The 25,264-nt window shown below is 41.3% G+C and overlaps 1 non-coding gene across 1 annotated transcript; it reads left to right on the top strand.

Annotated features, from left to right (window-relative positions):
* The first annotated feature begins 1,371 nt into the window (after positions 1-1,371).
* LOC133094230 (U6 spliceosomal RNA) lies at positions 1,372-1,479 on the top strand. Its single transcript, XR_009701441.1, has one exon. It is a non-coding gene; the product is annotated as a U6 spliceosomal RNA (small nuclear RNA).
* Positions 1,480-25,264: the final 23,785 nt, after the last annotated feature.

Raw genomic sequence — 25,264 nt, 5'->3', positions numbered from 1 at the left:
TCAATGCAGTTAGAACACACCCTCACACCATACACAAAAATAAACTCAAAATGGCTTAAAGACTTAAATATATGACACGATACCATAAAGCTCCTAGAAGAGGACATAGACAAAACATTCTCTGACATAAATTTTACCCATGTTTTCTTAGGTCAGTCTCCCAAGGCAATAGAAATAAAAGCAAAAATAAACAAATGGGAAATAATCAAATTTATAAGCTTTTGGACATCAAAGGAAACCATAAACAAACTGAAAGGACAACCTACAAACCAAGAGAAAATAATTGCAAATGATGTGATCGATGAGGGCTTAATTTTCAAAATATACAAACAGCTCATACAATTCAATAACAGCAAACAAACAAACAACCCAATAGAAAAATGGGCAGAAGACCTAAATAGACGTATCTCCACACATACAGATGGCCAATAGGCACATGAAAAGATGCTCATCATCATTGATTATTAGAGAAATGCAAATCAAAACTATCATGAGTACTACCTCATACCAGTCAGAATGGCCATCATCAAAAAGTCTACAAATAACTAATGCTGGAGAGGGTGTGGAGAAAAGGGAACCCTTCTGTATTGTTGGTGAGAATGTAAATTGGTGCAGCCACTATGGAAAATAGTATGGAGCTTCCTCAAAAAACTAAAAAGAGAGTTTCCATGTGATCCAGCAATCCCACTTCTGGGCATATATCCAAAAAACTATACTTTAAAAAGATACATGCACCCCTATGTTCATAGGGGTGCATAGCAGCACTATTTACAACAGCCAAGACATGGAAACCTAAATGTCCATCGACAGATGAATGGATAAAGAAGATGTGACATATATATAATGAATCACTTTACATATGTTATAAGAAAGAATGAAATAATGCCATTTGCAGCAACATGGATGGATCTAGAGATCATACTAAGTGAAGTCAGAAAGAGAAAGACAAATACCATATGATATCTCTTATATGTGGAATCTAAAATATGACACAAATGAACATATCAATGAAACAGAAACATACACAAAGTTATAGAAAACAGACCTGTGGTTGGCAAGGGCATGTGGGGTTGGGGGAAGGAAGGATTGGGAGTTTGAGTTTAGCAGATGCAAACTATTATATGTAGGATGGATAAACAACAAGGTCCTACTGTATAGCACAGGGAACTATAGTCAATATCCTGGGATAAACCATAATGGAAAATAATATGAAAAAGAATATGTATATGTAAACTGAATCACTTTACTGTACAGCAGAAATGAACACAACATTGTAAATCAACTATACTTCAATAAAACTATAGACACACACACACACACACACACACACACACAACTCTAACACAAACAACCCCATTAAAACTAGGAAAAGTGTTTGCTTCTGCAGCACATATACTAAAAGTCGGAACAATACAGAGAAAATTACCATGAACCCTGAGTAAAAATGAAATGCAAATTCATGAAACATTCCATATTTTTTAAAAATTGGGAAAGATCTGAATGGACACCTGGTCAGTGAACGTGCACGGATAGTATACAAAATTATGCCCAGGACTGAGGGTAGAAAAACAATAGTACAGCTGGACTCCCTGCATCACGTGTGACCGTGAACTAGTCCTGTCTTTCCTGGAGGCCTCAGAGAGATAGAGAGGGGGAAGGTGATGAAAGAAACTTTCACATATTGAAATATAGGGAAGTCATTCTGGCTTATACATGAGTTAATATGAATTTTATGCTAACTAAAATAGCCTGTTTGTGGCCTATCACACATATGTTGTACATCTGCTTTAATTATTAAAGGAAAGGACACACTGACCAGAAGTATAGCATGTTCATGTTAAAAATAAAGATTAAATTCTTCTCTTCCTGGGACACTAATGCTGGTCCTCCTTTTATGACAAGACTCCCTTCCCAGGTGCCAAGGCCATTCTGGATGTATGTGCTATATGTGTACGCGCTGGTCTGTTTTTTGAAACCTTGAAGATATGTATCCCTGACTTGTTTAATGTTCTTTGTTCTGACAAGGTAAAACTGTGCTGAAAACCCTGCTTTTTCCAGAGCAGTTTCTCAGAGTAATCTGGGAAGCAGGCTTCTGGGCTAGTCCTCAGTTTAGCTCAAATAAAACTCTTTTCTATTCTTATTATTGATTGGTTATTGATTATTTTCATAGACATTATTTGACATGGTCGGTAGGATATCAGAAAAACCCATTTGAGGTCACCTGGGGTCTACTTTGGAGTGGCACTTGGTATCAAGCATGGGCCTGCCCCTTGAGCTCCTCCAGCTTCACAGCACCTTTCAGGTGATTCAGTGAGTTTTTCCTGATATCTGAATCTCCTTGTATTAAGTGATGGCGCATGACTTTTATTTGAGCTGTTATCTTAAGACCTGAAGTCTTAAGTGTGTACTGGTAAATTTCCCATCCAGAGGCCATAGGGGGAAGTTCCTAGGCAGAAGACCTAGAGGGAATTTCCAGGCAGGAAGGCTTGGAATGAATTTTGGAGTGAATTGAGCTGGCTAACTTTTTAGAATGTGGCATAAAATTGAACATTTAAATTTAATTTTTGATTCACACTTTATAATAAAATGAAACTAAGAGAAAGTGGAAGGCTGTGCTTCTAAAGCCTCCCAGCTCCTGGAGAGGCAGCCACCCACTGGAACTCTGGCTGGCTTCTACAACTGGTGTGGAGCCAATACTTGCAAGTACTTATCTAACCCTAAAATGGCTAGGATAACATTTTTTTTGACATTCCAAAACTGATTTTTGCATGCACAATTAAATACAGCTGGCTTGATAAAATAGCTTTTCAAAATTTTGACCCTGAGAGAGAAAAGTACTCCTAGGAGAACACTTGAAGTTATAACTCTTATCATGCTCTTGAAACGCAAAGACAGCCCACACTACTTGAGACTACAGCCTTGGCTCAATTAGTAGAATCTAAAATGTAAAAAAAAAAAAAAAGCCTTTTTAAATGCAAGCAGGAAAGCTATGAGATCTCTGTCTGCTCTGTCTATGTCTATCTGGATGTATGTATGCTTGTGTATATGTTATAAATGTGATCAGTTTCTACCTCCAGGTGACATTATTAATATGAATTTGTAAAAGAGCGCTATGTAATTGACTTAAAAGCAAGTGCTTACAAATTAAATATTTCTAAATAACAAAAAAACTAATCCAAATTTTTAAAGGATCATGTAATCTAGAATTAATCTTTAATAAATGAAAACAATCCTAAATTTTTAGCTTAATTAATTCAGAAATGTCTTTAGGGTCATCAACACTAAGTATAGTACTTTTATTGTTCCCAGGTTTACTAAAAGTTAATAAGTTTATGTTATCTCTGCTTCAAAATTAGTCAGCAAAAAATTAACTTGGTACTATGATATTCTCATAAGTGATGAAATAGAGATCAATGGGATAAAAGTTTTTAGGTGAACTCTTTCAAAATGATCATGCTTTATGGTATGTCTAACTAAAAAGTTTCTCCAGATTTTTGGTAACTTGAAACTTTAGAGTTTTGCTAAATTAAATTAAATGATGCAAATTCATTGAATATCCAGATAATTTCCAATTTAGATAAAAATACTGAAACATTCATTGCTCAGCATGTCTCAATTTGTCTGCTTTGTCTTCTTTAGAGAAAAACTAAAGATGTTTGGGTTTATTAGACACACATCTTGTACCACATTAAAAAGAAATTATGCTATGAGAAAAATGTATGTTTTTAGAGGTTATGGAATATGTTCTTAAGTTTGCTAATCAGGAAATACTGGTATGACAAAAAGAATCAATTACTTGCCCCTTGATTTTCACTAGAGATTAAGGGTTTCTTTAAGGGTTAAAAATTATAACACATGTAATTAACATTACTAAAATAACAAGGGAAGCATTTCAGTATGTAAAAAGTAGCATATATGTTGTCAGTGATAGAAGATATAAAGAATGGAAAAAAGGATAGATAAGTTTGTCATAGAGTTGGTTGTTTTTGAGTAGAAGATAAAGTCTTTAGGATTATTTAGTATATTATAATACATGGGAAGCATTGTCAATAAAAGGTAACATTAAGCCTTCTTCACATTATGTCTACATAAGTATATATATTATAAATGTTCCAGAAGTGATATGAAACTCCTAGAAATCTTATATGTCCTGACATAAAATATTATCTGTCATGTCATCAAAATTGAGGCTCACACTAAAAGGAGTGAACCCGAGTATTAGGAAAATGCCCTGACTTTTACGAAGGCAACCACAACAGAATCTGTAAAGATCATGGCACATGTAGATAAAGTCCATTCTGCTTCTACAAAATTAACCCCTCACTGTCAGATTTCTGCCATCCTGATGTCCCTGTAACAGCGTGCTCTTAAATGAAAGAAATTAAGGTGTCTGTTTAATTCAATAGCTGTGAATTAAACAATCAGGGCTATGGGAAACCCAAGACAGCTGCTTGGCTCTTCCCTGCTCCCTGGCAAACCCCACTTTTTTATTTTTATTTTTGGCTGCATTGGGTCTTAGTTGCAGCAGGTGGGATCTTCATTGCGGCATGCAGGATCTTTCGTTGGGGCGATCGGGCTCTCTAGTTGTGGGGCGTGGGCTCCAGAGCGCATGGGCTCTGTAGTTTGCAGCAAGCTGGCTCTCTAGCTGAGGCTCGCAGGCTCAGTAGTTGCGGCACATGGGCTTAGTTGCCCTGAGGCATGTGGGACCTTAGTTCCCTGACCAGAGATCAAACCCGCATCCCCTGCATTGGAAGGCGGGTTCTTTACCACTGGACCCCCAGGGAAGTCCCCAAACCCTCCTTTTTATTTGATGTGTTAAAGCCTTCCCTTGCTGCAAGGTTGATGCCCTCACAATGACAAAGAAACTGTTTAAAAGTATGTTTTCCACTTGGGGCATACCTTCTACAATCTCCAGTGATCAGGGCACCTGCTTCACAGGGCAAATCCTACAAGCCTTAACACAAACCCCTCACAAACTTCATGAAATTGTCACTGTCACTATCATCCTCAATCATCAGGCAAGCTCAACAAAACTAATGGAAAAACTGGACTCAAACAGAACAAGAATTAATTACATAGGACTGAATGAGTTGATAAATATGATTATATTTTTTATGACTCTTTGTCTGAAATATTGCTGACTTTTAATCTTTGTTTTTAAAGGGAACCTTAAAGGGAACCTTTCCCCTTAATCTAATTATGACTTGCAGCAATTTGGAAAATTATACCCTTCATAAACAGAATTGAAGCATTTATGTTTTCTCTCTACCCAATCCCTCCAGAATTTGGAAACTCTTAGATTCCTAGCAGCCTTTCCAGGTGAATAAGGAAGGCTGTTTCCTGACAGATGAAGAAACTCAAGACATGTTGGAACTTGAGAAGAGAGAAATCCATCTAAATCTGCAGGTATTTCCTGGCATGGCTAATGGCATGGCTTTCCTAGCTTTGAGAGGCCTTTTAAAATTTGTTTGAGATCCCTTAGGAAAAGTTTCACAAAACCAAATTTAAAAGAGCCCATATAACCAATGCCACTTATGTAGATAATCAGGCAAAGTGTACTGAAACCAGACGTTTTTTGCAGACAAATCAGTCTTAATTTGACTCTATTTGGTAAAAATGAGGGTAATTTAGAGGAAAAAAATTTTGTTTCAATGATATACCTCTGTGAATATTGATGTTTTATATATATACATCAGAGGTTTTGTATTTACTACCTACACCCAAGATGTCTCTTTGTTGTATGTAGTATTATTGTACAGTTTAACTGAATTATTAAAAGTATATTCTAAACTTGTTTCTGAAGCTGATCACAGTAATCTATCTTTGGATGAGGATTAGATGCCCCATGACCTGCACCCAGGAGATTATGAATGCTGGAAAAGACATCATTTAAAGGACTCTCTCTCCCCAACTTAGATGGAAGGACCCTTCTCAGGTGCTCTGAAGTAACACATACACAATAAAACTGAAGGGAATTGACTCTTGAAATTATATTTTCCACTTAAGAATGGCCTCTGTGCTAGACTGGTCTATAGGAAAGAGTGCTGACCTCAAACCACCATGACTGCATTTTATTAATGGATTATATTCTTGCTCCTAGGAGTAACATGCAAGCAACTCCCTTTGACTATGCAAATCTAAGTTGGTTTACAGATAGGTCCTCCTTAAAAGATGAACAAGGATATTTTTGAGATAGATATGCAGTAACATCTGCAGTGGATATAATTGAAAGCCCTTATTTACCAGAAATTAAGTCAGCACAAGGTGAATTAATTGCTTTAACTCAAGCTTGTCAACTAGCTAAAGACCAGATAGCAAATGTTTATACTGGCAGTCCTTATGCCTTTGGAGTGACACATGACTTTGGAATGTTATAGCAATGAGGTTGTTTTTTGTTTTTTTGTTTTTTTTTTAACTGCTTCAGGACAACATATTAAAATATGGAAAACCAGTTGCAGAGTTATTAAATGCTATACAATTGCCGAAAGAGTTAGCAATTATTAAAACCCCAGGACATTCCAAATATGAGACTATGGAAGCTAAAGGAATTCAGCTTGCTGATGCTGCCACTGAGCAAGCAACTTTAAATAATCATTCTGTCCAGTCTCAAGAATGTCCATTGCTCTCTGTTAGTCCTGCTGACTCAGTGAAGGATTTCCTTCTACAAGCTCAAGAAATTGCCACCGAAAGAAGAGAAACAGATGTGACAACAAAAAGGGGGAATTTTTAACCCTATCACACAGATATAGTTTGGACCTGATATTAAACCTACAGTACCTGTTGGAGACCAATTGCACTTGCTCCAGCATATATTGTACATTCCTTAACTAATTGGGCACCTGAGAAAATGATTCTATGGGCAAACAGTACATTTGGAAACTTTCTCCCGTGGTGGCTCATAAAGTATATGCTCGTTGTAATATATGTCCTAAATATAATCCTGGAAAGTCACTTCAGGGGTCACAAGGCCAACTTCCTCCTTCCTAAGGGACCTTCTGGGGTATGGCAATTGGACTTTGTACAGATTCGACCATGTCAGGGAAGTCAGTATATCTTGGTAATGATCTGCATGTTTTCACACTGGGTTCAAGTTTTAACAGTAGGTAAACTGTTATTAGAAAATATAATTCCTATTTGGGGAAGTCCTTCTGAATTACACAGTGACTGGGGAACGAATTTAACTGAACAAATAATTAAATCTATTTGTGACATTGGGCCAATAATGCCGCATTTTCACTGCACTCATCATCCCCAATCTTCCGGATTGGTAGAAAGGACTAATGACACTATCAAAATGCAATTAGCAAAACTCCCAGAACCATTTAATCTCTCATGGCCAAAAGCTCTTCTGCTATCACTTCTCAACCTTAGATCTATGCCTTTTGGTAAACATCAGCTGTCTCCTTTTGAAATCATAACAGGATGGCCTATGCGATTAGATGAAGAAGTATATGAACCAACCTCACTCCAAGGAGATATATTACATTATTGTCAGGGCCTTAGTAAAACACTTAAGGAAAATGAAAAATTAGTAGCTAACTCCTTTCACAGTGAGCTCCTGGGAGATGAAGAACTTAAGGATCATGGATTACAACCTGGAAATTTTGGTTTTTTGGAAAAGACCTAAAATAGAAGATTCTTTGCAGGCACGTTGGATAGGACCTTATCAAGTATTATTCACTAATCCATGGGCTGCCAAATTAGAAGGCATAGACTCATGGATTCACATCTCTATTTTAAAAAAGACCCCTCCACCTGAATGGACTTCATCCCCTACGTCTGACACCTGGTTTTGACTAAGATCAATGCCACCAAGCCAGGACGAGAAGAGGATGACAGCAGTAGTAAACAGCTAACCCAAGAGTCTGGACCAGGCCTGTAAGATTCACCCTACTAACCTAACTGTACTGTTTACCAAATGTCTGTCTCTTTATCAAAATTTAAAGTTACTGTTTTACTTCTGACTATACTTTGTCCCAATGTACAGGGTGAAAAGAAAATTCTTTAGTAAAGTTGTCACAGAGTATAGTGACTGGAGGCCATCTAACCAATTGTCGGACCTGTCATCAAATTCCTCAGTCAATATAAGACCAATAGAAGCCCCTCATAATTCCTGTCATCAACTTTTCAGATGTCACTAATGTAACCACTTACCTAGACCAACCTCCCTCTGGCATAACCTTTCAGGTTCAAATTATTTAACATATTAATATATCCATCGTTTCATACTATCCTAAGTCCTTAGAGACTGAGAACAACTCACCCTAGGACTCCTTTGCTCTGTCTCTTACTTAATTGAAAAATGTCTTTAAAAACGCAAGAAAATTATGCCAGCAACTCCCTTATACCAAATTCCATAGAAATGTTTTTTGGAAAGCCTGCAAGAGAAATGACCCATGGTTTAATACCATCTGAACAAAACCCCCAATTAATGAGGCTATCAATGAGAGCATTCTGGGAGGGATCACTTGTTCCCCCCCCGCCCCAGTTTTGTCTTTATACGTAGTATTGGAATTGACTCACCTTCCCAAGGATGGGCACATAAATGTCTTAATAATTGACAGCAGGTTTATGTTTATTAGGACATTATGTTACCCCATTGTCTATACACCAGGAAATAGATGACCCTCCTTTCTCTCTTCAAGAGACAGAGTCAAGAGATCCATTGTTAGCAAGATACCAAGTTATCTGGTGGCAAAAATCTTTTGGGAATCTTGTCTCCTAATGCAAGAGTTTATGTCAACAAAGTTATGCTCAGAAATCTATCAGACATCATTGGTCAAATAACTGAAAAGATTGCAAACAACATTGTAGCACAGCAGACATCCCTAAATTTCTTAGCTCAATTAATACTAGATCCTCTACTGGCTAAACAAGGAGGTATTTATGCTATCGCTTATACTACTTGTTGCACTTATATTAATACCTCTGGAGAAGTTGAGACACACCTAGAAAGAATTTCTCAAAAGGCCAGATGTAAGCAAAACTGACACTTTAAATGACCTGTTTAGTTGGCTCCCTTCAGGAATAGACATTCTTTTCCACTCTGCTTTACATATAATTATCATTTTCATAATACATATTATTCTTTTCTTAGCTATCAAGCTTCTCATAACATGTATCATTGCGTGCTTCCAGTCTACTGCTAATAAAAACACACACACAATGTTTGTGTGACAATTTGATATGGCTGATAAAATGTATAGACTATGAAAATGCTTTCCTGTCAATATATCTGCGTGCTTATCCATTACATTCAATTAATTACCTGCCCCCCAAGGAGAATACCTAGGCAACTCTATTCCTAAGGGAAAAAAGAGGAAAGAGGCAGGCCTAGCACCGAGGGATGGGATGAACCCAGGGCAGGAACAATGACCATCCCAGCCTCCAGGGACAATTTTTGATAGTTAATGCTTTCTACTGAAAGATATATGATCAAATGGGGGGAATTGATAAAAGAAATTTTCACGTACTGAAATATAGGGAAGTCATTCTGGCTTATACGTGAGTTAACTTGAATTTTATGCTAACAAAAATAGCCTGTTTTGGGCCCATCAAACATACAGTGTACATCTGCTTTAATTCTTAAAGAAAAGGGCACACTGACCAGAAACAAATAATGTACATGTTAAAAATCATGATTAAATGCCCCTCTTCCTGAGACACCAATGATTGTACCCCTTTGAGGATAAGACTACCTTCCCAGATGCCAAGTCCATACTGTATGTGCTGTACCTCTATGTGCTGGTCTATTTTTTGAAACCATATAGAAATGTATCCCTGACTTGTTTAGTGTTCTTGTTCTGACAAAATGAAACTGCTGAAAATGTGCTTCTCTAGAGCAGTTTCTTAGAGTAATCTGGGAAGCAGTTTTCTGGGTTAGTCTTCAGTTTGGTTCAGAGAAAACTTTATTCTATTTTTAATATTGATTATTTATTGCTTATTTTGATTGACAAAGGGGAAGAGGAAAAGTTATGCTTAAACTTAACTCTAACCTTGACCACTTTAGCCACTTTCATTTGACATGGTCTAGGAAGCCCTAGCCATAGTAATTAAATGAAAAAAAAAAAAAAAAAGAACTGAAAGTAATCTGATGGCAGAGGAAAAAGTAACACTGTCACTGTCGGTAAATGACACAATACTCTACATAGAAAATCCTGAAAATGACACCCAAAATCAAACAGACCTCATCAGAAAATTCAGTTAAGTTGAAGAATACAAAATTAATCTATAGAAATCAGCTGCATTTCTATACACTCACAAAAAATTATCAGAATGAGAAATTAAGAAAATAAACCCTGGGCCTTCCCTGGTGGTCCAGTGGCTAAGACTCTGTGCTCCCAATGCAGGGGGCTCGGGTTCAATTCCTGGTCAGGGAATGAGATCTCATATGCCACAACTAAAGATCCTGCATGGCACAACTAAAAAAATATCCCACATGCTGCAATGAAGATCCCACCTGCTGCAACTAAGACCTGATGCAGCCAAATAAATAAATATTAAAAAAAGAAAATAAACCCAATGAAAATGACATTAACCAAAATATAATACCTAGGGATACACCTAACCCAGGAGTTAAAAGACCTGTACTCAGAAAATTGGAAGACCTTGATGAAAGAAATTGAAGACCACATGAATAAATGACAAGATATGCTGTGCTCATGGATTGGAAGAATTTGTGTTGCTCAAATGGTCCTACACACCCCAAGGTAATCTAGAGATTTGAGGCTATTTATATCAAGATAGCAATGAAATTATTTGGAGAACTAGAACAAAGCATTCTAAAATGTGTATGGAAACACAAAAGAATCTGAATAGTCAATACAATCTTAAGAAAGAAGCACAAACCTGGATATATCACCCTCCCTGATTTCAAACTATACTACAAATCTAGAATCATCAAGACAGTATGGTTTTGGCACACACAAAAAAATACACATAGATCCATGAAATAGAACGGAGAGCCCAGAAATAAACCCAGGCTTCTATGGTCAACTTATCTATGACAAAGGAGTTGAGAATATACAACAGGGAAAAGATAACCTCTTCAATTAATGGTATTGGGAAAACTGGACAGCTACATGCCCAAGAATCAAACTGGACTACTTTCTCATACCATCTACAAAACTAATGTCAAGATGAATCAAATACTTCCATGTAAGACCTGAAGCCATGGAACTCCTAGGAGAAAGCATAGGCACTATGCTCTTGGACAATGCAAGGCATACTGCAGAGTATGCAGTTTGCTCTTAGCAATATTTTTTGGACCTGTCTCCTTAAGCAAGGGAAACCAAGCCAAATAAACCAATGGGACTGCATCCAACTGAAAAGTTCTCCAATGGCAAAGGAAATCATACACAAAACAAAAAGGCAGCCTACTGAACCTGAGAAAATATTTGCAAACTATGTATCTAAAAAGGGGTTCATACCCAAAATGGACCAAGAACTCACCCAAGTCAACCTTCAAAAGACAAAAACCCATGTAAAAAATTGGCAGAAGACCGAACATGTTTTTAACGAATACATACTTATGGCCAACAGACACATGAAAGGATGGTCAACATCACTTATCAGTTATCATACAGTCCTCATTGCTCCCTCCCCCAGCCCCTGACAGTATCTAATCCCATTTCTCTCTCTCTGTTTCTTTACCTATTCTGGATGTTTCCTATAAATAAAACCATACAAAAGGTGGCGTTTTGTTTCTGCCCACATATTTTAAGAGGTGACTTGTAAATTTCTGTTTTTGTTTTATTATTTGAAAGGAAAACCCAGCTGGATTAAAAAAGAGATGTACAAAATGAAGTCCTATTAGTAAATGTGTACATAATCTTGAAGTAGACACTGATTTTCTAAGTGTGACACCAGAGCTAGAATACAGAATGGAAATGCTTAGCTCTTCAGTGGCAAAAATAAAAGCAAAACAACAAAGAAATAATCAAAAACAAGTAAACAACTAAACAAACAAAAAACCAAGAGAGACAACTGGAAAGACAAACCATAAACTGGAAAAGCATTCCTCATAACCCAAGGCCAGAGAAAGATTTAACATGCCGGTGGTCCAAAAACTTTTTGAAAACCAATGTTTTAACAAGAAACAGAACAAACACAGGCATTTCCAAGGAGAGGTAGTACATACCACCAGTCAATGTTAGAGACGCTTGACCTCTCAGCTGAGGACACACGCAAATGTAAACACTGTGGAGACAGCACTGGTCACCACCACACTGGCTGGTTGTCAGTCTGGTGACCACCAGCCCTGGTGACAACGTGAGGAAGCAGAGGCCCCAGCAGATCCCCTAGAGGGGAGAGTGAACCGACACTCCTCTCTGGGAGAACAGTGTGCAGAACCCCTCAGAGTCCCACAGGGGTATCACTTTCCCAGAAGTGCTGATCCTTAGAGTGGATCCCACCAAAATTCTTCAACAATTTTTTAAAGATGTCTTTTCAAGCGTATCCATCACAGCACTGGTTGAAATAGTAGGGAATTGGCAACAACAGGAATGTTCATGGAGAGGGGATGGGATCCAACAGTTCTGGTCTGCTTGAATGAATGAATGCTGTGCAGCTGAGAAAGTGGGGGCAGGGTGTTGACTTGATGACAGGGGAGACCTCAGGGTTCTCTGGGTGAGACACAGGAGGACCAATCGTGTGCATCCAGGATCCCATCTGTTAAGACCACATAGATGTGAAATCAACATAGATGCAAATGAATCTGCTTGTGTGTGTGTTTGTGTGTGAGAGAGAGACAGAGATAGAAGGAGACAGAAGGAGAGAGACAGAGTGTGAGAGAGATGCACCAAACCATGCAAGACGGTCACCTCTGGGGGTGGGATTTGCAAACCTCTTCTCTTCTCCTTTAGGTGATATTTCCATTTTCTATAATGTGTATGACTTTAATAATTCTAAAAAATAATTAAATTATATGTTAAGTGTAATCCATCCATCACTTATTTATGGAGTAATTAATGTACATTAGTTCATATTTATTTTTTAACGATTTATTACAAGGACACTAAGCATTTATGAGAGTAAAATATTGAATTCTAAAGGAATTAAGAATCAGGGAAAGAACAAAACCTTTTGGTGACTCAGTTACAGGCCAGCTAGGTGGCAGGACATGGCAAAGTTGGGTCCATTTTCTCCAAGAGGTTGTGTATGTTATGAATCAGCACCCCAGGACTCAGGTGAGCTTCCCTAGGCGGCCAAACTTGACGGACCTCCAACTCTACTCCTGACCTCTGCCCTCAGCTAATTTTATCTGCGTCCTTTCACCATAACCAACACCGACCCTGAGTATAAAGCTTCAGTGAGTTCTGGGAGCCTCCAAGTAAAAAAGAACCCAGGGTGGTCTCAGGACCCCCAGCCCTGCAGTCAGGGTCAGAAGTAGGGGTGGTCTCAGAGCCCTAGAATCTGCAGGACCCCTCTACCAGGTAAGGTGTAGGAGACCCCAAGTTATAGTTAAGCTGAGTCCAGGGCCTTCCTATATAAGGAGTATCCTAGCCCTGTGGATCAGGGAGCGGCCAGCTCCCTCCCTCCTTGGCCCAGTCTCTGGCTTCTGTGAAATGCCCTGGGGGACGAGGGGTTGGGGGGCGGTGTCCAAGGCGGGGGAGGGGAGGTAGAGTTGGAAAATCACCCAAGGACATGCTTTCCCTGAACCGACCCCTGTCCCAGGTGACCCCAGCTGCAGGCTGAGTGGAGCCCTCATGGCTTGGACGCTGACATCCTGGATTTTTTGGAAGACAAGCACCCAAGTACTCCCAGTAATTCCCTACTGCTGTGGTTAGGGCTGCCCTGTCTCTTCTTTTAGGTGGAGTTCTCACCCCTCCCAGCAGGTCTCTTTGGGGGGCTAATGGGTTGGGGGTCTCCACAGCAGGAGCGGGGTCCATGACAGGATGGGGGTGTCCAGGGCAGGACTGGAGACTCTGTGGTGGGTGGGAGTCCACACTCCAGGCAGGAGGGCTCCCACCCAACTTGCCTGTCCACACGTCATGGTCATAGGTCCACACACAGTGCACCTGTCTATGTGGTAGAAGGTGCAGTGGTGCAGGGAACAGGGCAGCCTGTTGAGGGTGCCCAGTCCGGTGCAGGTGTCTGACCACCCAGCAGTCAGGTCAGTGTAGAGTGTGTACCTGGAGCCCTGGCCATGCTCCCCCACTCCCAGAGATGACACCTCGGCATGGTCCCTGGAAAGGCTGGACGGTCTGCCAGCAGCACTTCCTGCCCCAAGTGCCTGAAGCAAAAGATGCCTCTGTGCAGAAAGACAGAACATCGCTAGGCTGATGTCCTAAAGAAGTCAGTCAGCATATACACACTACTATGTATAAAATAGATAACTAATGAGAACCGACTGTACAGCACAGGGAACTCTACTCATGCTCTGCGGTGACCTAAATGGGAAGGAAATCTAAAAAAGAGGATGTATGTATACGTATAGCTGATTCACCTTCCTGTGCAGCAGAAACTCACACAGCATTGTAAAGTAACTATACTCCAATAAAAATTAATTTAAAAAAAAAAGGAAAGTCAGCACAGATGGCTCTAGGCTAGTGTCTGGGAACTGGGCTGCTGTAGTGGGTTGAATGCCCCCTCCTAAAAATTATGTCCACGTCCTGACCCCTGGAACCTGGGAATGGAACCTTGTTTGGAAATAGGGTCTTGGCAGTTATAATTAGTTAAGTACCTGGAGATGAAGGTGGCCCAGTGACAGGTATCCTCATAGGACACAGAAGGGGACAGACAGAGGAGAAGCCACCTGACGATGGAGACATACTGGAGGGATGTGGCCAAAAGCCCAGGGTTGCCTGGAGACTCCAGAAACTGGAAGAGGCAGAGAGGACCCTCTCTTGGAGCCTCTGGAGGGAGCTCAGCCCTGAGACACCTTGATCTCAGTCTTCTGGTCTCCAGCACAAGTAGGATGGGTTTTTGTTGCTCTGAGCCTCTGTTTGTGGTCATCTGTCATGTAAACTCCAGGAAGCTGATACAGCTGGTGAACAACTCCCTGCCCTGATCTAAACCTCCCTCCCATTAGGGGCAGCCCCCTGCAGCTAGACTGTTTGCACAAAACATGTGGTTCATGCTGAATCCCGGCTCCCCTTCTGGGCACTGGCATTTTGGAGGGTGAGGGCAGAAAACACCACGTGACCTGCCCCCAGCCAGGGGCCAAGTCTCTAGTGAGCTTCCCTGGGGAGAAATGTCATGGTTTTACCCTTTGTCATTGGGGAAGAGATGTTCTGGAGACCCTAGAGGGGAGGAGGGGGCACGAGGAAGCCGGCCCAGGGATCCCCCCAACCGTGCACCCCCACTGTGCACCGTGACCCATCTCAGCCTTGAGCACCTGAGTGTGTGCTAAGCCCCATGAGCCTCCCAGCAGGTCCCTGAAGGTGAGGGCGGCCCTGCAGACCCCACCCCTTCCCTTCACGTCTAGTAGGTGGAAGACCCACTTCTTGCATCCTGGGAGCGGTTCTGGGGTTTGGCCGGCTGAGCCCCTGCCCATGCCTCCCACTCCCCAACAAGAGCCACCAGACAGGCTGTTTGCCCTGCTGCCTGAATGCCCCCCCAATATTCTCAGGAAAGAATTCAGGAGTGTTCACAGAAGCTTCTGCAGGCAGCTCTGCATCTGCACCACTTTCACATCTGCCCTGCAAACACACTGAAAGCGTTCTCTGACCTCGTGTCCCCGGCTGACTGTCTCCACGTGGCGGCCACAGGCCCCAAGGCAGGTGTCAGACAGACTGCCTCGTCTCGTCTGGAAGGGGACGGTGGTCTCTGCCCGTGGGGCGAGTGGGGGGCACACCTACGGCCACAGCACCGGCTCCAGGGAGTGCGGCCCCTCGGGGGCCTGGACCATTCGCTCTCATCTCTCCCCCCCCCCACCCCGACACCACCTGACACACAATCATGACATGAGGACACTGGTTCAGTCAGGAGGACCCAGAGGCAGCACCTGGCACCACATCAGACGTGCCTTTCCATGGGCAGTGGACACACAGGATGTCAGGACTTTGTGTCTAGAAAATAAACCGAGCCCACTAGAAGCTGATCTCCAAGTGTGGACCTGAAACCCACATGCAGGGATAGAGCTCCCTCCGGACACGGGCTCAGAAGCCTCTGCACAGGTGCTGGCCACACCAGTGCTTCCTGCCGACCACCCAGGCCTCCCTGGTGGGCACGGTTGGAACCGCACTCCCTGGGCTCCCCGATAACCTGAGGGGCCCACGCTGGCAGGGCCTGGGGATGAAAGTGGTCACTTCACCAGCACCGTTCAGCTCCTCCTCCCCAGTGACCAGGAGAGCAAAGGCTGATGGAGTCTGAGGCCCAGCATCGGTGAAGCTTAACCCACCCCCTCCACGGGACCCCCCCCTCCAGCCCCGATCTGCTTACTCAGGCCCACCAGGTAAACCTCCCAGTGTCCGAGTTCCTCTCCACTGCCCAGCATTCCTGGTGTGGACGTCCGTGTACACAAGCTGCCCTGTGGCCTCTTCCCACACGGGATGCCCCTCCATCCCTGCTTCTCCCTGAAAACAGCCTGGCCCTTGCATGTGCTGGGAAAGAAAGAGGCTGAGGAGGTAGCCAGCCTCTCCTGCCCACCACCCAGGGGCCCAGACACAGGGCTCGGGGGCTGCTGGGCCTTGAGGTCCGGACACTTTCAGATGTGGGATGAACACTGGAGCCTCCCTGTCTGTGATTCAGGAAACAGGAGGACCACCAAACCCAGCCCACCCCTGGGCTCTGCTGCAAATCTGCTTGGATTCGCTCTCCTGATCCTACAGGCAGACCCACAGGAAACGGGATCTGGGATTCTCTTAAAGACACAGTTATGGGAAATTTCCACAAGACCCCTTTCTGAATACCTTGTTCTGAGCAACTTATTAGTCAATCCATGTTGCCGTCACCCCTTGAGCAGACAGGGAAGCTGAGGCTCTGAGAAGCCAAGTAAGCCCCCAGAAGCAGAGACGCGGGGCTGCAGAGTGTGGTCTGCACCCACTGCCCACCCAGGGTGTCTGCCCGCTCCTGGCAGACTCTACGTCACCCCTTTGTGGGGATTAGCTTTGCAAAACCTCCCCTTCAGTGAGATTCATGTTACAAAGACTTTAAACAAGATTACTTACAACCCTATTTTTGGGGTCACCCGGGAGGCTTGTCATCCTGAAGCGGGTTCAGCCCACGTCACCAGGGCAGCTTTCTTGGGTCACACTCACTATACTTGCTCATCCACTCCCAGCTCAGACCCAGAAAGGCCCCCTCAGGCCCAGAGCCCCATGGTTCTGCCTGGGCTCCCACTCCCCTCCCGCCTGGTCCCTCCCTCCTCTGTCCCCAACAGGGTCACCAGGAGCTCCCACCCACTCCAGGGCAGGCTGTCCCAGGAAGGCCGCCATGTTTTCAAATGGAAGAAATGAGAGGTTCCCGTGGGGTCGTCCTCACCCAGTACAGCAGCCAGCACCCACCTACTGACCTTGTTGCTCTAGATGGGCCAGGGCGGCGTTCAGAGGCCTGCAGCATCTCCTGGTTCTCATCTCATCCCAGCGCTGCCCACGAGTGAGTCACTAAGTAGCTCTGTGCCGGCTGCACAGAGAGGACACTTGTTCATATGCCCCTCCCAGCCCACGGGGCTCTCGTGGTCAGGGCCCTCCCAGGATATAGAGCTCACCTGGGCAGGTACCCAGCAGCCCACGGGGCTCTTGTGGTCAGGCCCCTCCCAGGATATGGAGCTCACCTGGGCAGGTACCCCGGCAGGGCTGGGCACACAGGAACCGTGCACATAGCCCTCATTGCAGAGCACCACCAGCTCACCTGTCGCTCAGAGCTGACCCAGAGCACCTCAGAGCAGGGCTTGAACTAACAAACAGCAGCTCCAACAGGTCTGTGACCCTGGGCTTCACTCTGTGTGGCCTCAATCCGCCTGGTCTTCCAGGGGCTTCCACTGCAGCCGGGGCACCAGGTCTCTGTCTCTACCCACCGCCCCTCCTTGCCCTGACTTCTTGAATTCTCTCATGAGGAGAGGGTCTTCTGGAAGTTGCCTCCCACTCCCAGGCCAGTTAAAATTATTAGAAAACAAGCCAGAGCTGCAGCCCCATATTCACCCTGACACTCAGAGCTCCACAGCTGTTCCTAGTACCAGACCAGAACAGCAGAACCCATTTTCTGCAACTGTGAGCCCCTGATGGGTGTGGATTGGCTGACCTGGGCAGCCTGACCCGGCCAGCCAGCCCTTCCCAGCTGTGCCTGGATGGAGGTCTGTAAACATCCCCTCCAAGCTGCAGGAGCACCTACAGGGGCACCTCAGGCCATGCTCCTGGCCCTGTCAGCAGCTGCGGGGCTGGGCTGGCAGTTGGGAGTGAGGGGCTATAGCTGTATAGGGGGCCTGGTCTGTGTGGGCCTCTGCTGGACCTTTCGCAGGAGTTGCTGGGCTGCCACCTGCCAAGGAAGAGGATGTGTCACCCGCACCTGCTGTTTTAAGTTCTCCACGGACAGAGGTGAGGAAGCAAGAAAAAAGCAGCGGGGGCCAGGAGAGGAGGGATAGCTCAGACAGGTAAATGGAAAGCTTTCAGAAGAGCCCCTGGACCAGGACCATCCACTGTGGCCTGCGGTAGCCAACTCAGCAAGTGTGCTGTCACTGGGGGGGCTCCAAGCCCTTTCCTCCAGCCTTTAATGTCCTTGCACATATTCAGGTGTTTGATTTCTCTTGCTTGCTTGATCCCTCAGGCTAGGACTTCCAGTACTGTATTGAATAGGAATGGTGAGAGTGGGCATCCTTGCCTTCAGTTAGAACTTAGAGGGAAAGCTTACTGCTTCCCCTTGTTAATAACATGAGGTTGGGCTTTTCATAAAGGTGCTTTATTATATTGTGGTAAGTTCCTCCTGCACCTATTTTGTTGTTCAGTTTTATCATGCCTGGATTTTGAACTTTGTGAAATGTTTTTCCTGCATCTATTGAGACAATCTTTTTTTTTTTTTTTTGGCCACGCCACTTGGCTTGCAGGATCTTAGTTCCCGACCAGGGATTGGACCCAGGCCTTTGGCAATGAAGCGCCAAGTCCTAACCACGGGACTGCCAGGGAGTTCCCTGAGACAATCATTTTTTAATCTTTCATTTTATTAATGTGGTTTATCACACTGATTGATTTGTGTAAGTTAAACAAATCTTGCATCCCAGGTAAAAATCTCACTTGATCATGGTGTATAATCTTTCTTAAAATTAATTAATTAATTAATTTATGGCTGCGTTGGGTCTTCGTTGCTGCGTACGGGCTTTCTCTAGTTGCGGCAAACAGGGGCTATACTTCGTTGCGGTGCGTGGGCTTCTCATTGCGGTGGCTTCTCTTGTTGCGGAGCAGGGGCTCTAGGCACCCAGGCTTCAGTAGTTGTGGCTCACGGGCTCTAGATCACAGGCTCAGTAGTTGTGGTGCACGGGCTTAGTTGTCCTGCGGCATGTGGGATCTTCCCGGACCAGGGCTCGAACCCGTGTCCCCCGCATTGGCAGGTGGATTCTTAACCACTGTACCACCAGGGAAGCCCTATAATCTTTTTGTGATGTGTTGTTGAATTTGGTTTGCTAGCATTTAATGAGGACTTTCGAAGCAAAAGTGAACCCTAATACACACTCTGGACTAGGGTTGTGTCAAGGTTGTGTCACTTGTGTCAAATGTACCAACTTGGTGGGGATATTGATAACGGGGGAGTCCATGCATGTGCGGGGATGGGGGTACACAGGAACTCTCTGTACCTTTCTCCCAATGACTTTGTTAACTGTCAACCTTAAAACACACACCATGAAAGTTGTGCTTTAATTTTTTTCTTTCGGGGTCTTACTGAGGACTATAGCCCAGGAGACAGCAACTCAGGAGCTCTGAGTAAACTGCTCTGAAGAGGTGGAGGAGGGACCATATATATACAAGTTTTTGTCTGGGAGATACATGTAGTCAAGCATACATCTTGGTAAGAGATTACTGCTAGTCACAAAGAACAGATATCTCAAGTTAATAATTTTAGTGTTTTTCTAAACAGAATCTGGGGTCATTGATGTTCTCTCTTAGATATGCATCTTGGCTCTCTAGAGGCAGAGAATGCCTCAACTTGTTTATTTTATCCTGAATTCCCCTCAGGGCACACTGTTGCTGGGCCCCTGCAGTGGGTTGTGACTTAAGCCTTGTATATCTGAATGATGAGTGACACTGTACTTTTTTTTGTTCACAAAACCTAAAAATTCTCTGAAAACAAAGTTTTTATTGTAAAAAAAAAAAAAAATGTAATGACCAAGCTTCTTCTGTTTCTGTCAGTTGGTCCAGTGTTTGTTGAGCAGTATGCCTGAACACCCAAATGAGGTCAACCTTCTAGCATGAGGTCTTACCCCTTGTTCTCAGTAAAATGAGACAGCTCTGAATGCTTACAAGATTTTGCATATAGAGGTAAGTTTTTATGACGCTGTCATCAATAACGTCTAGAAGAATCCTTGAACTTTGGTTAGGTCAAGCTGATATGGAATAAAAAGACACATACTGACTGACAAATTATGCTTATATGGGGTTTCCTAAATATTTGAGTTTTAGCAGGGACTCTCTTTAGGCTCAGACTCAGACATCGGCTTTATTACTTTACAACAATTAGAGAGCGGAAAATTATTTACCCAAACCAAGCACATAGGACAATGGTTTGCAGATCAGATGATGGCTTTTAATTTATCATGGAAGGTAAATTATGCCTCAACTCCTTTGATGAAGGACAGAGCACTTCTGAGACCAAATAACAAACCAAAATCCTCTTGAGTGAGCCCTAACAGGAAAATTCTGTGAGACAAAAGAGATTTACATCAAATTAGCATATCTTGAGGTGTTATTCTTCTTTCCTGCAGTGGTGTTTCAGTCTAGACATCTGGAACCAGTCATTAGAATCAATGCATTTCACCCTGAACAGGACTGACAATACATACTAATTTGTACCCTCTAACTTTGCTGTTTCTACAACAGCGTTCTCCCTATAGTGAGTTACATCACACCCCCATCATAAAAAAAGAATATTCAGTGACATTAAGAATATCGTAGAAATCAACTCTGTTGATATATAACAGATAAATAAACGTAGTGTTAAATAACTTTGTTAGTTTGACTAGTTAAGAAGATGGTCAAATAGAAATTATTTTTGCCCAGTAACTACAGGATATACATTATTTTCAAATATCAGAGATTCTTAAAATGGAAAACTTTTAGGCCTAAAAAGGTCATAAACTTCTTGAAAACAAAAATTCTACATGTCATATTTTCTTGCACTATGAAATGAAAATAGAAAATATTGATTAAAATGCAACCAAGAAGTAATACCTAGCAATATACAAATTTTATCTAAGATCTTTTTTTTTTTTTTTTGGCCACACTATGTGGCATGCTGGATCTTAATTCCCTGATCAGGGATTGAACCTGTGCCTGCTGCAGTGGAAGCACAGAATTTTAACCACTGGACCACCAGGGAATTACCTAAGATCATTTTAAAGCACTATTGGATTAAAAATAAAAATCAAACTGAGGTTATCTTATAGAGTCAATGAAGTGCCAAGGAGAAAGAGTCAAAGGACTTTCATGTAATTAATTCTACCAATATTAACTTAATGTTACAGAAAAACATCCATTCTGGCCATGGACAATTTGTATTCATTAAAGCAGAAGATAATAGTATCAGAAATGCATTCAAAACATAAAAATACTTTCAAATACTAAGAAAATAATGACACTATAAATAATTTTAATATACGGTAAATTGGGGGTGGTGTTCAAATTAAGAAATTAAGGATGTCTCCTGAGACACTGTTGTCCGCTAGAAAATATCTAGGTGAAATATTTACTCTTGTAAACAATATGGATGTTTATGTTTTTAGAGAAAAAGAATACATTTTCTGATAACTATTTTAATGTAGACAAGTAAAAACCTCAGAATTTACAAGTATCCTTAAAGCGGCCAATAGAGTCGAAATTAAAATACCAGAAACAATTCAAGAGAAAGATTCAGAGGAGTAATAAAAGTGAGAAGCCAGTGCCACAAGGCAAGACTGATCATCTTGTCCCAAGTCAACTGGAATAAACAAATACACTGATCTGAGACATCCAAAATGTGAGAGCTCCCAAATATAAGAAGTAAATTATTATAAATTATGGATCACAGAAGGAACTATGCTACCAGGATGAAGAGCCACAAGATAGTAAATAGTTCTACATTTAAAAACCAGACACAAATCTTGAATTAAGATATGCCTTGTTCCAAAAATAGAAAAATAAAGAAATACACATTAGAAATTATAGCCAAGCTGCACAACACCAAAAAGAAAGGAAAAACTTAAAAGCAGTGAAAGAGATAAACTGCAGAGTTGAGAACAGAATCTCCGCAGACTTGTTAGAAGTCAAAACACAGAGAAATGCAGGTTAAGACTGTCAGAATTGGATACTTAGATAAAATATCTGTAGTGGATAAGGAAAAAAAAGCACTAAGAGATTTGATTACCAACAGAAGCTTCTTAAGACTACATTCAAGAAGAAAGAAAAGCCTTCCTGTATGAAGGTCTGAAACTAAAAATCAAAGTAAGAAACTTGTAAACATATGGGAATATTAGACCACCATGGGCATTGAACTAAAAAAGCACACGGAAAACTCTACAGCATCCGTTTCAAAAGTATTTGGACATATCAAAAGTGTAATCCTATACATTTTACTTAAATCGAATCACTAATCCTGTGCTTCTTAAATAATTTAACTGATAACAGAATAATCTATTTTTTGGACAATTAACTTATTAAAAATGATGGCATTCTGTCATATATTTTATATCATATGGATTGATCAGAACTCATTAGCATTAAAGGACTGACAGTGGCATAGACCCAGCTCTCAATTTTCAAGAGATTTTTTTTCTTTACGTTGTCTATGAAGTTGCATCAAAGTAATCACATTGTGATCTTTTTCTAGAGACTGTGCTTAATATAGGGAAATCCTCTCATCCCTTAAAAAAAAAAAGAAAAAGCCACTTAAGTCCCTAGTAATGAAGACAATTCCCCTCATGCCTTAATCAAGATATCAGAACTCTTTGTAAAATTTCACTGAATAATTTAGCAATTACTGTCTTGTGTTATGTGCCATGGACACAGGCAAAATTATTTTATACACTTGATTCAACCTAGGATTTATGTGACAGTAAAAAAAAAAAAAAAAAATTGGAAAATCACCATATCCACTCAGAATCTTCTGAGTTGGAAGTGTTAAATTATGTTTTCAAGGTCACTTCTAACTATAGTAGCTCATATAAATGTGTAAGGCAATGCAAATAATTTAGTATTATTGACTCTTACTCAGAAATCCATGACTGAGATAGAACATTGCTCTAAAACTCTCTGATATGTATGAGTTTATAAAAGATAAATTGCATATTTGATTAAATGGCTGTCTCTATTTCTTCAAAAGCTTAATGTAAGTAAAGGGACGCTTTTATCTCAACTGCCAACACCAAACAACACAACACGCCAGCAACAGAAATCTTTACTCACAGCATGTTGGGTTCTGCTTTCATGTTGCACCCAGAGGAAAATATAAACTTACAGTCACACTAATCTCCACATTTGAAGGATCACCATCCAAGCACCAGCAAAGGAACACTGCACAGGACTACTATTATGTAAGTAATTACACCTATAATAGTAGCCCATGCACAATGCTGTTTTACATTTACATATATAATATACATACATGTGTGTTTATATATATACAAGTATATAATATATGTAATTTTTATTAATATCCTGCATGTACTATAAAGCATTACCAAAAAGATCATAAAATAGATAAAATAACAGGTAAGGATTTAAATATTGTCTTCTCTCACCCTATGAGATATAAAGCTTACCCTCCCTGATTCGAAAATGAATATTACATAATTCTGCAAAATACATTAGCTGCTGGGTTATCATATGGCATCTTTTTCCAGTGAGATCCTAGAGGTCATTGCTGCTGAGCCTGAACAGTTGAGCCACACTTCCTGTAGATTTTGGTTGACACCTAAAGTACAAGACACTCAGTCAAATATGAAGTCAGATAAATAATGAATACTTATTTCAGTATAACTACTTCCCAAGTATTTCATACAAATATTGCCAACAATTACAACTTGATAACATACAAGAATAACGTTTTACTTCACACAGCAAACACAGAAGTGTGTTCCATTTCTATGTTCAACTTTAAATAGACATATAAAGTTGCCTGTTTCAGAGAGACACTGCTTTTTTTTAAAAGTTTTGCATTTGGTTGAGAATTTTTGTATTTACGTTCATCAGCTATACTGGGCTATCATTTTCTCTCCTTGCAATGTCCTTATCTGGCTTTGGTATCAGTGTAATGCTGGCCTCGTAGAATAATTTTGGATGTGTTCCCTCCTCTTCAAGTTTTTGAAAGACTTTGAGAAGGATTTGTGTTCATTCTTTTTTAAATGTTTGGTAGAAATTGCTAGTGAAACCATCTGGTCCTGTGGTTTTCTGTGTTTGGAGGATCTTTGATTACTGACTTAATGTCTTTATTCGTTATTTGTTCAGATTTTCTGTTCATAATTCATCCTTGGTAGGTTGTGTGTTTCTAGAAATGTATCCATTTCTTTTAGATTATATAATTTGTTGGCATATAGTTCACAGTAGCTTCTGATGATCCTATACACTTCTGTAGTATCAGTTGTAATGTCTCCTGTCTCGTTTCTTGTTTTATTTATTTGAAACCTCTCTCTCTCTCCTCTCCTTTAGTTATTCTAGATAATAATTTGTCAATTTTGTTTATGTTCTCAAAGAACCAGTTTTTAGTTTTGTTGATCCTTTCTATTGTTTTCCTGGTGTGTGTTTCATTTATTTCCACTCTGATATTTATTATTCATTTTGCTAACATTGGGCTTAATTTTTTTTCAAGTTCTTAAGGTGTAAATTTAGTCTCTTTATTTGAGACCATTTTAATATCTTAACCTATGTATCTAACACTAAAACATCGTCTCAGAACTGCCTTTGCAGCATGCCATAGGTTTGATATGTTGTACTTCCATTTTCATTTGTTTCAATATATTTTTAAAATTTCCCTTTTGATTTATTTTTTGATATGTTGGTTGTTCAAAATTGTATTGTTTAGTTTCCACGTATTTGTAAATTTTCTAGCTTTCCTCTTGTTGATTACTAGTTCCATACCCTTGTGTTCAGAAAATATAGTTGGTATGATTTCAATCTTCTTAAATTTGCTAAGACTTGTTTTGTGT

Source organism: Eubalaena glacialis, chromosome 6, assembly GCF_028564815.1.
Source record: "Eubalaena glacialis isolate mEubGla1 chromosome 6, mEubGla1.1.hap2.+ XY, whole genome shotgun sequence".
Classification (NCBI taxonomy): domain Eukaryota; kingdom Metazoa; phylum Chordata; class Mammalia; order Artiodactyla; family Balaenidae; genus Eubalaena; species Eubalaena glacialis.
This window is presented reverse-complemented; position numbering and strand designations above follow the sequence as displayed.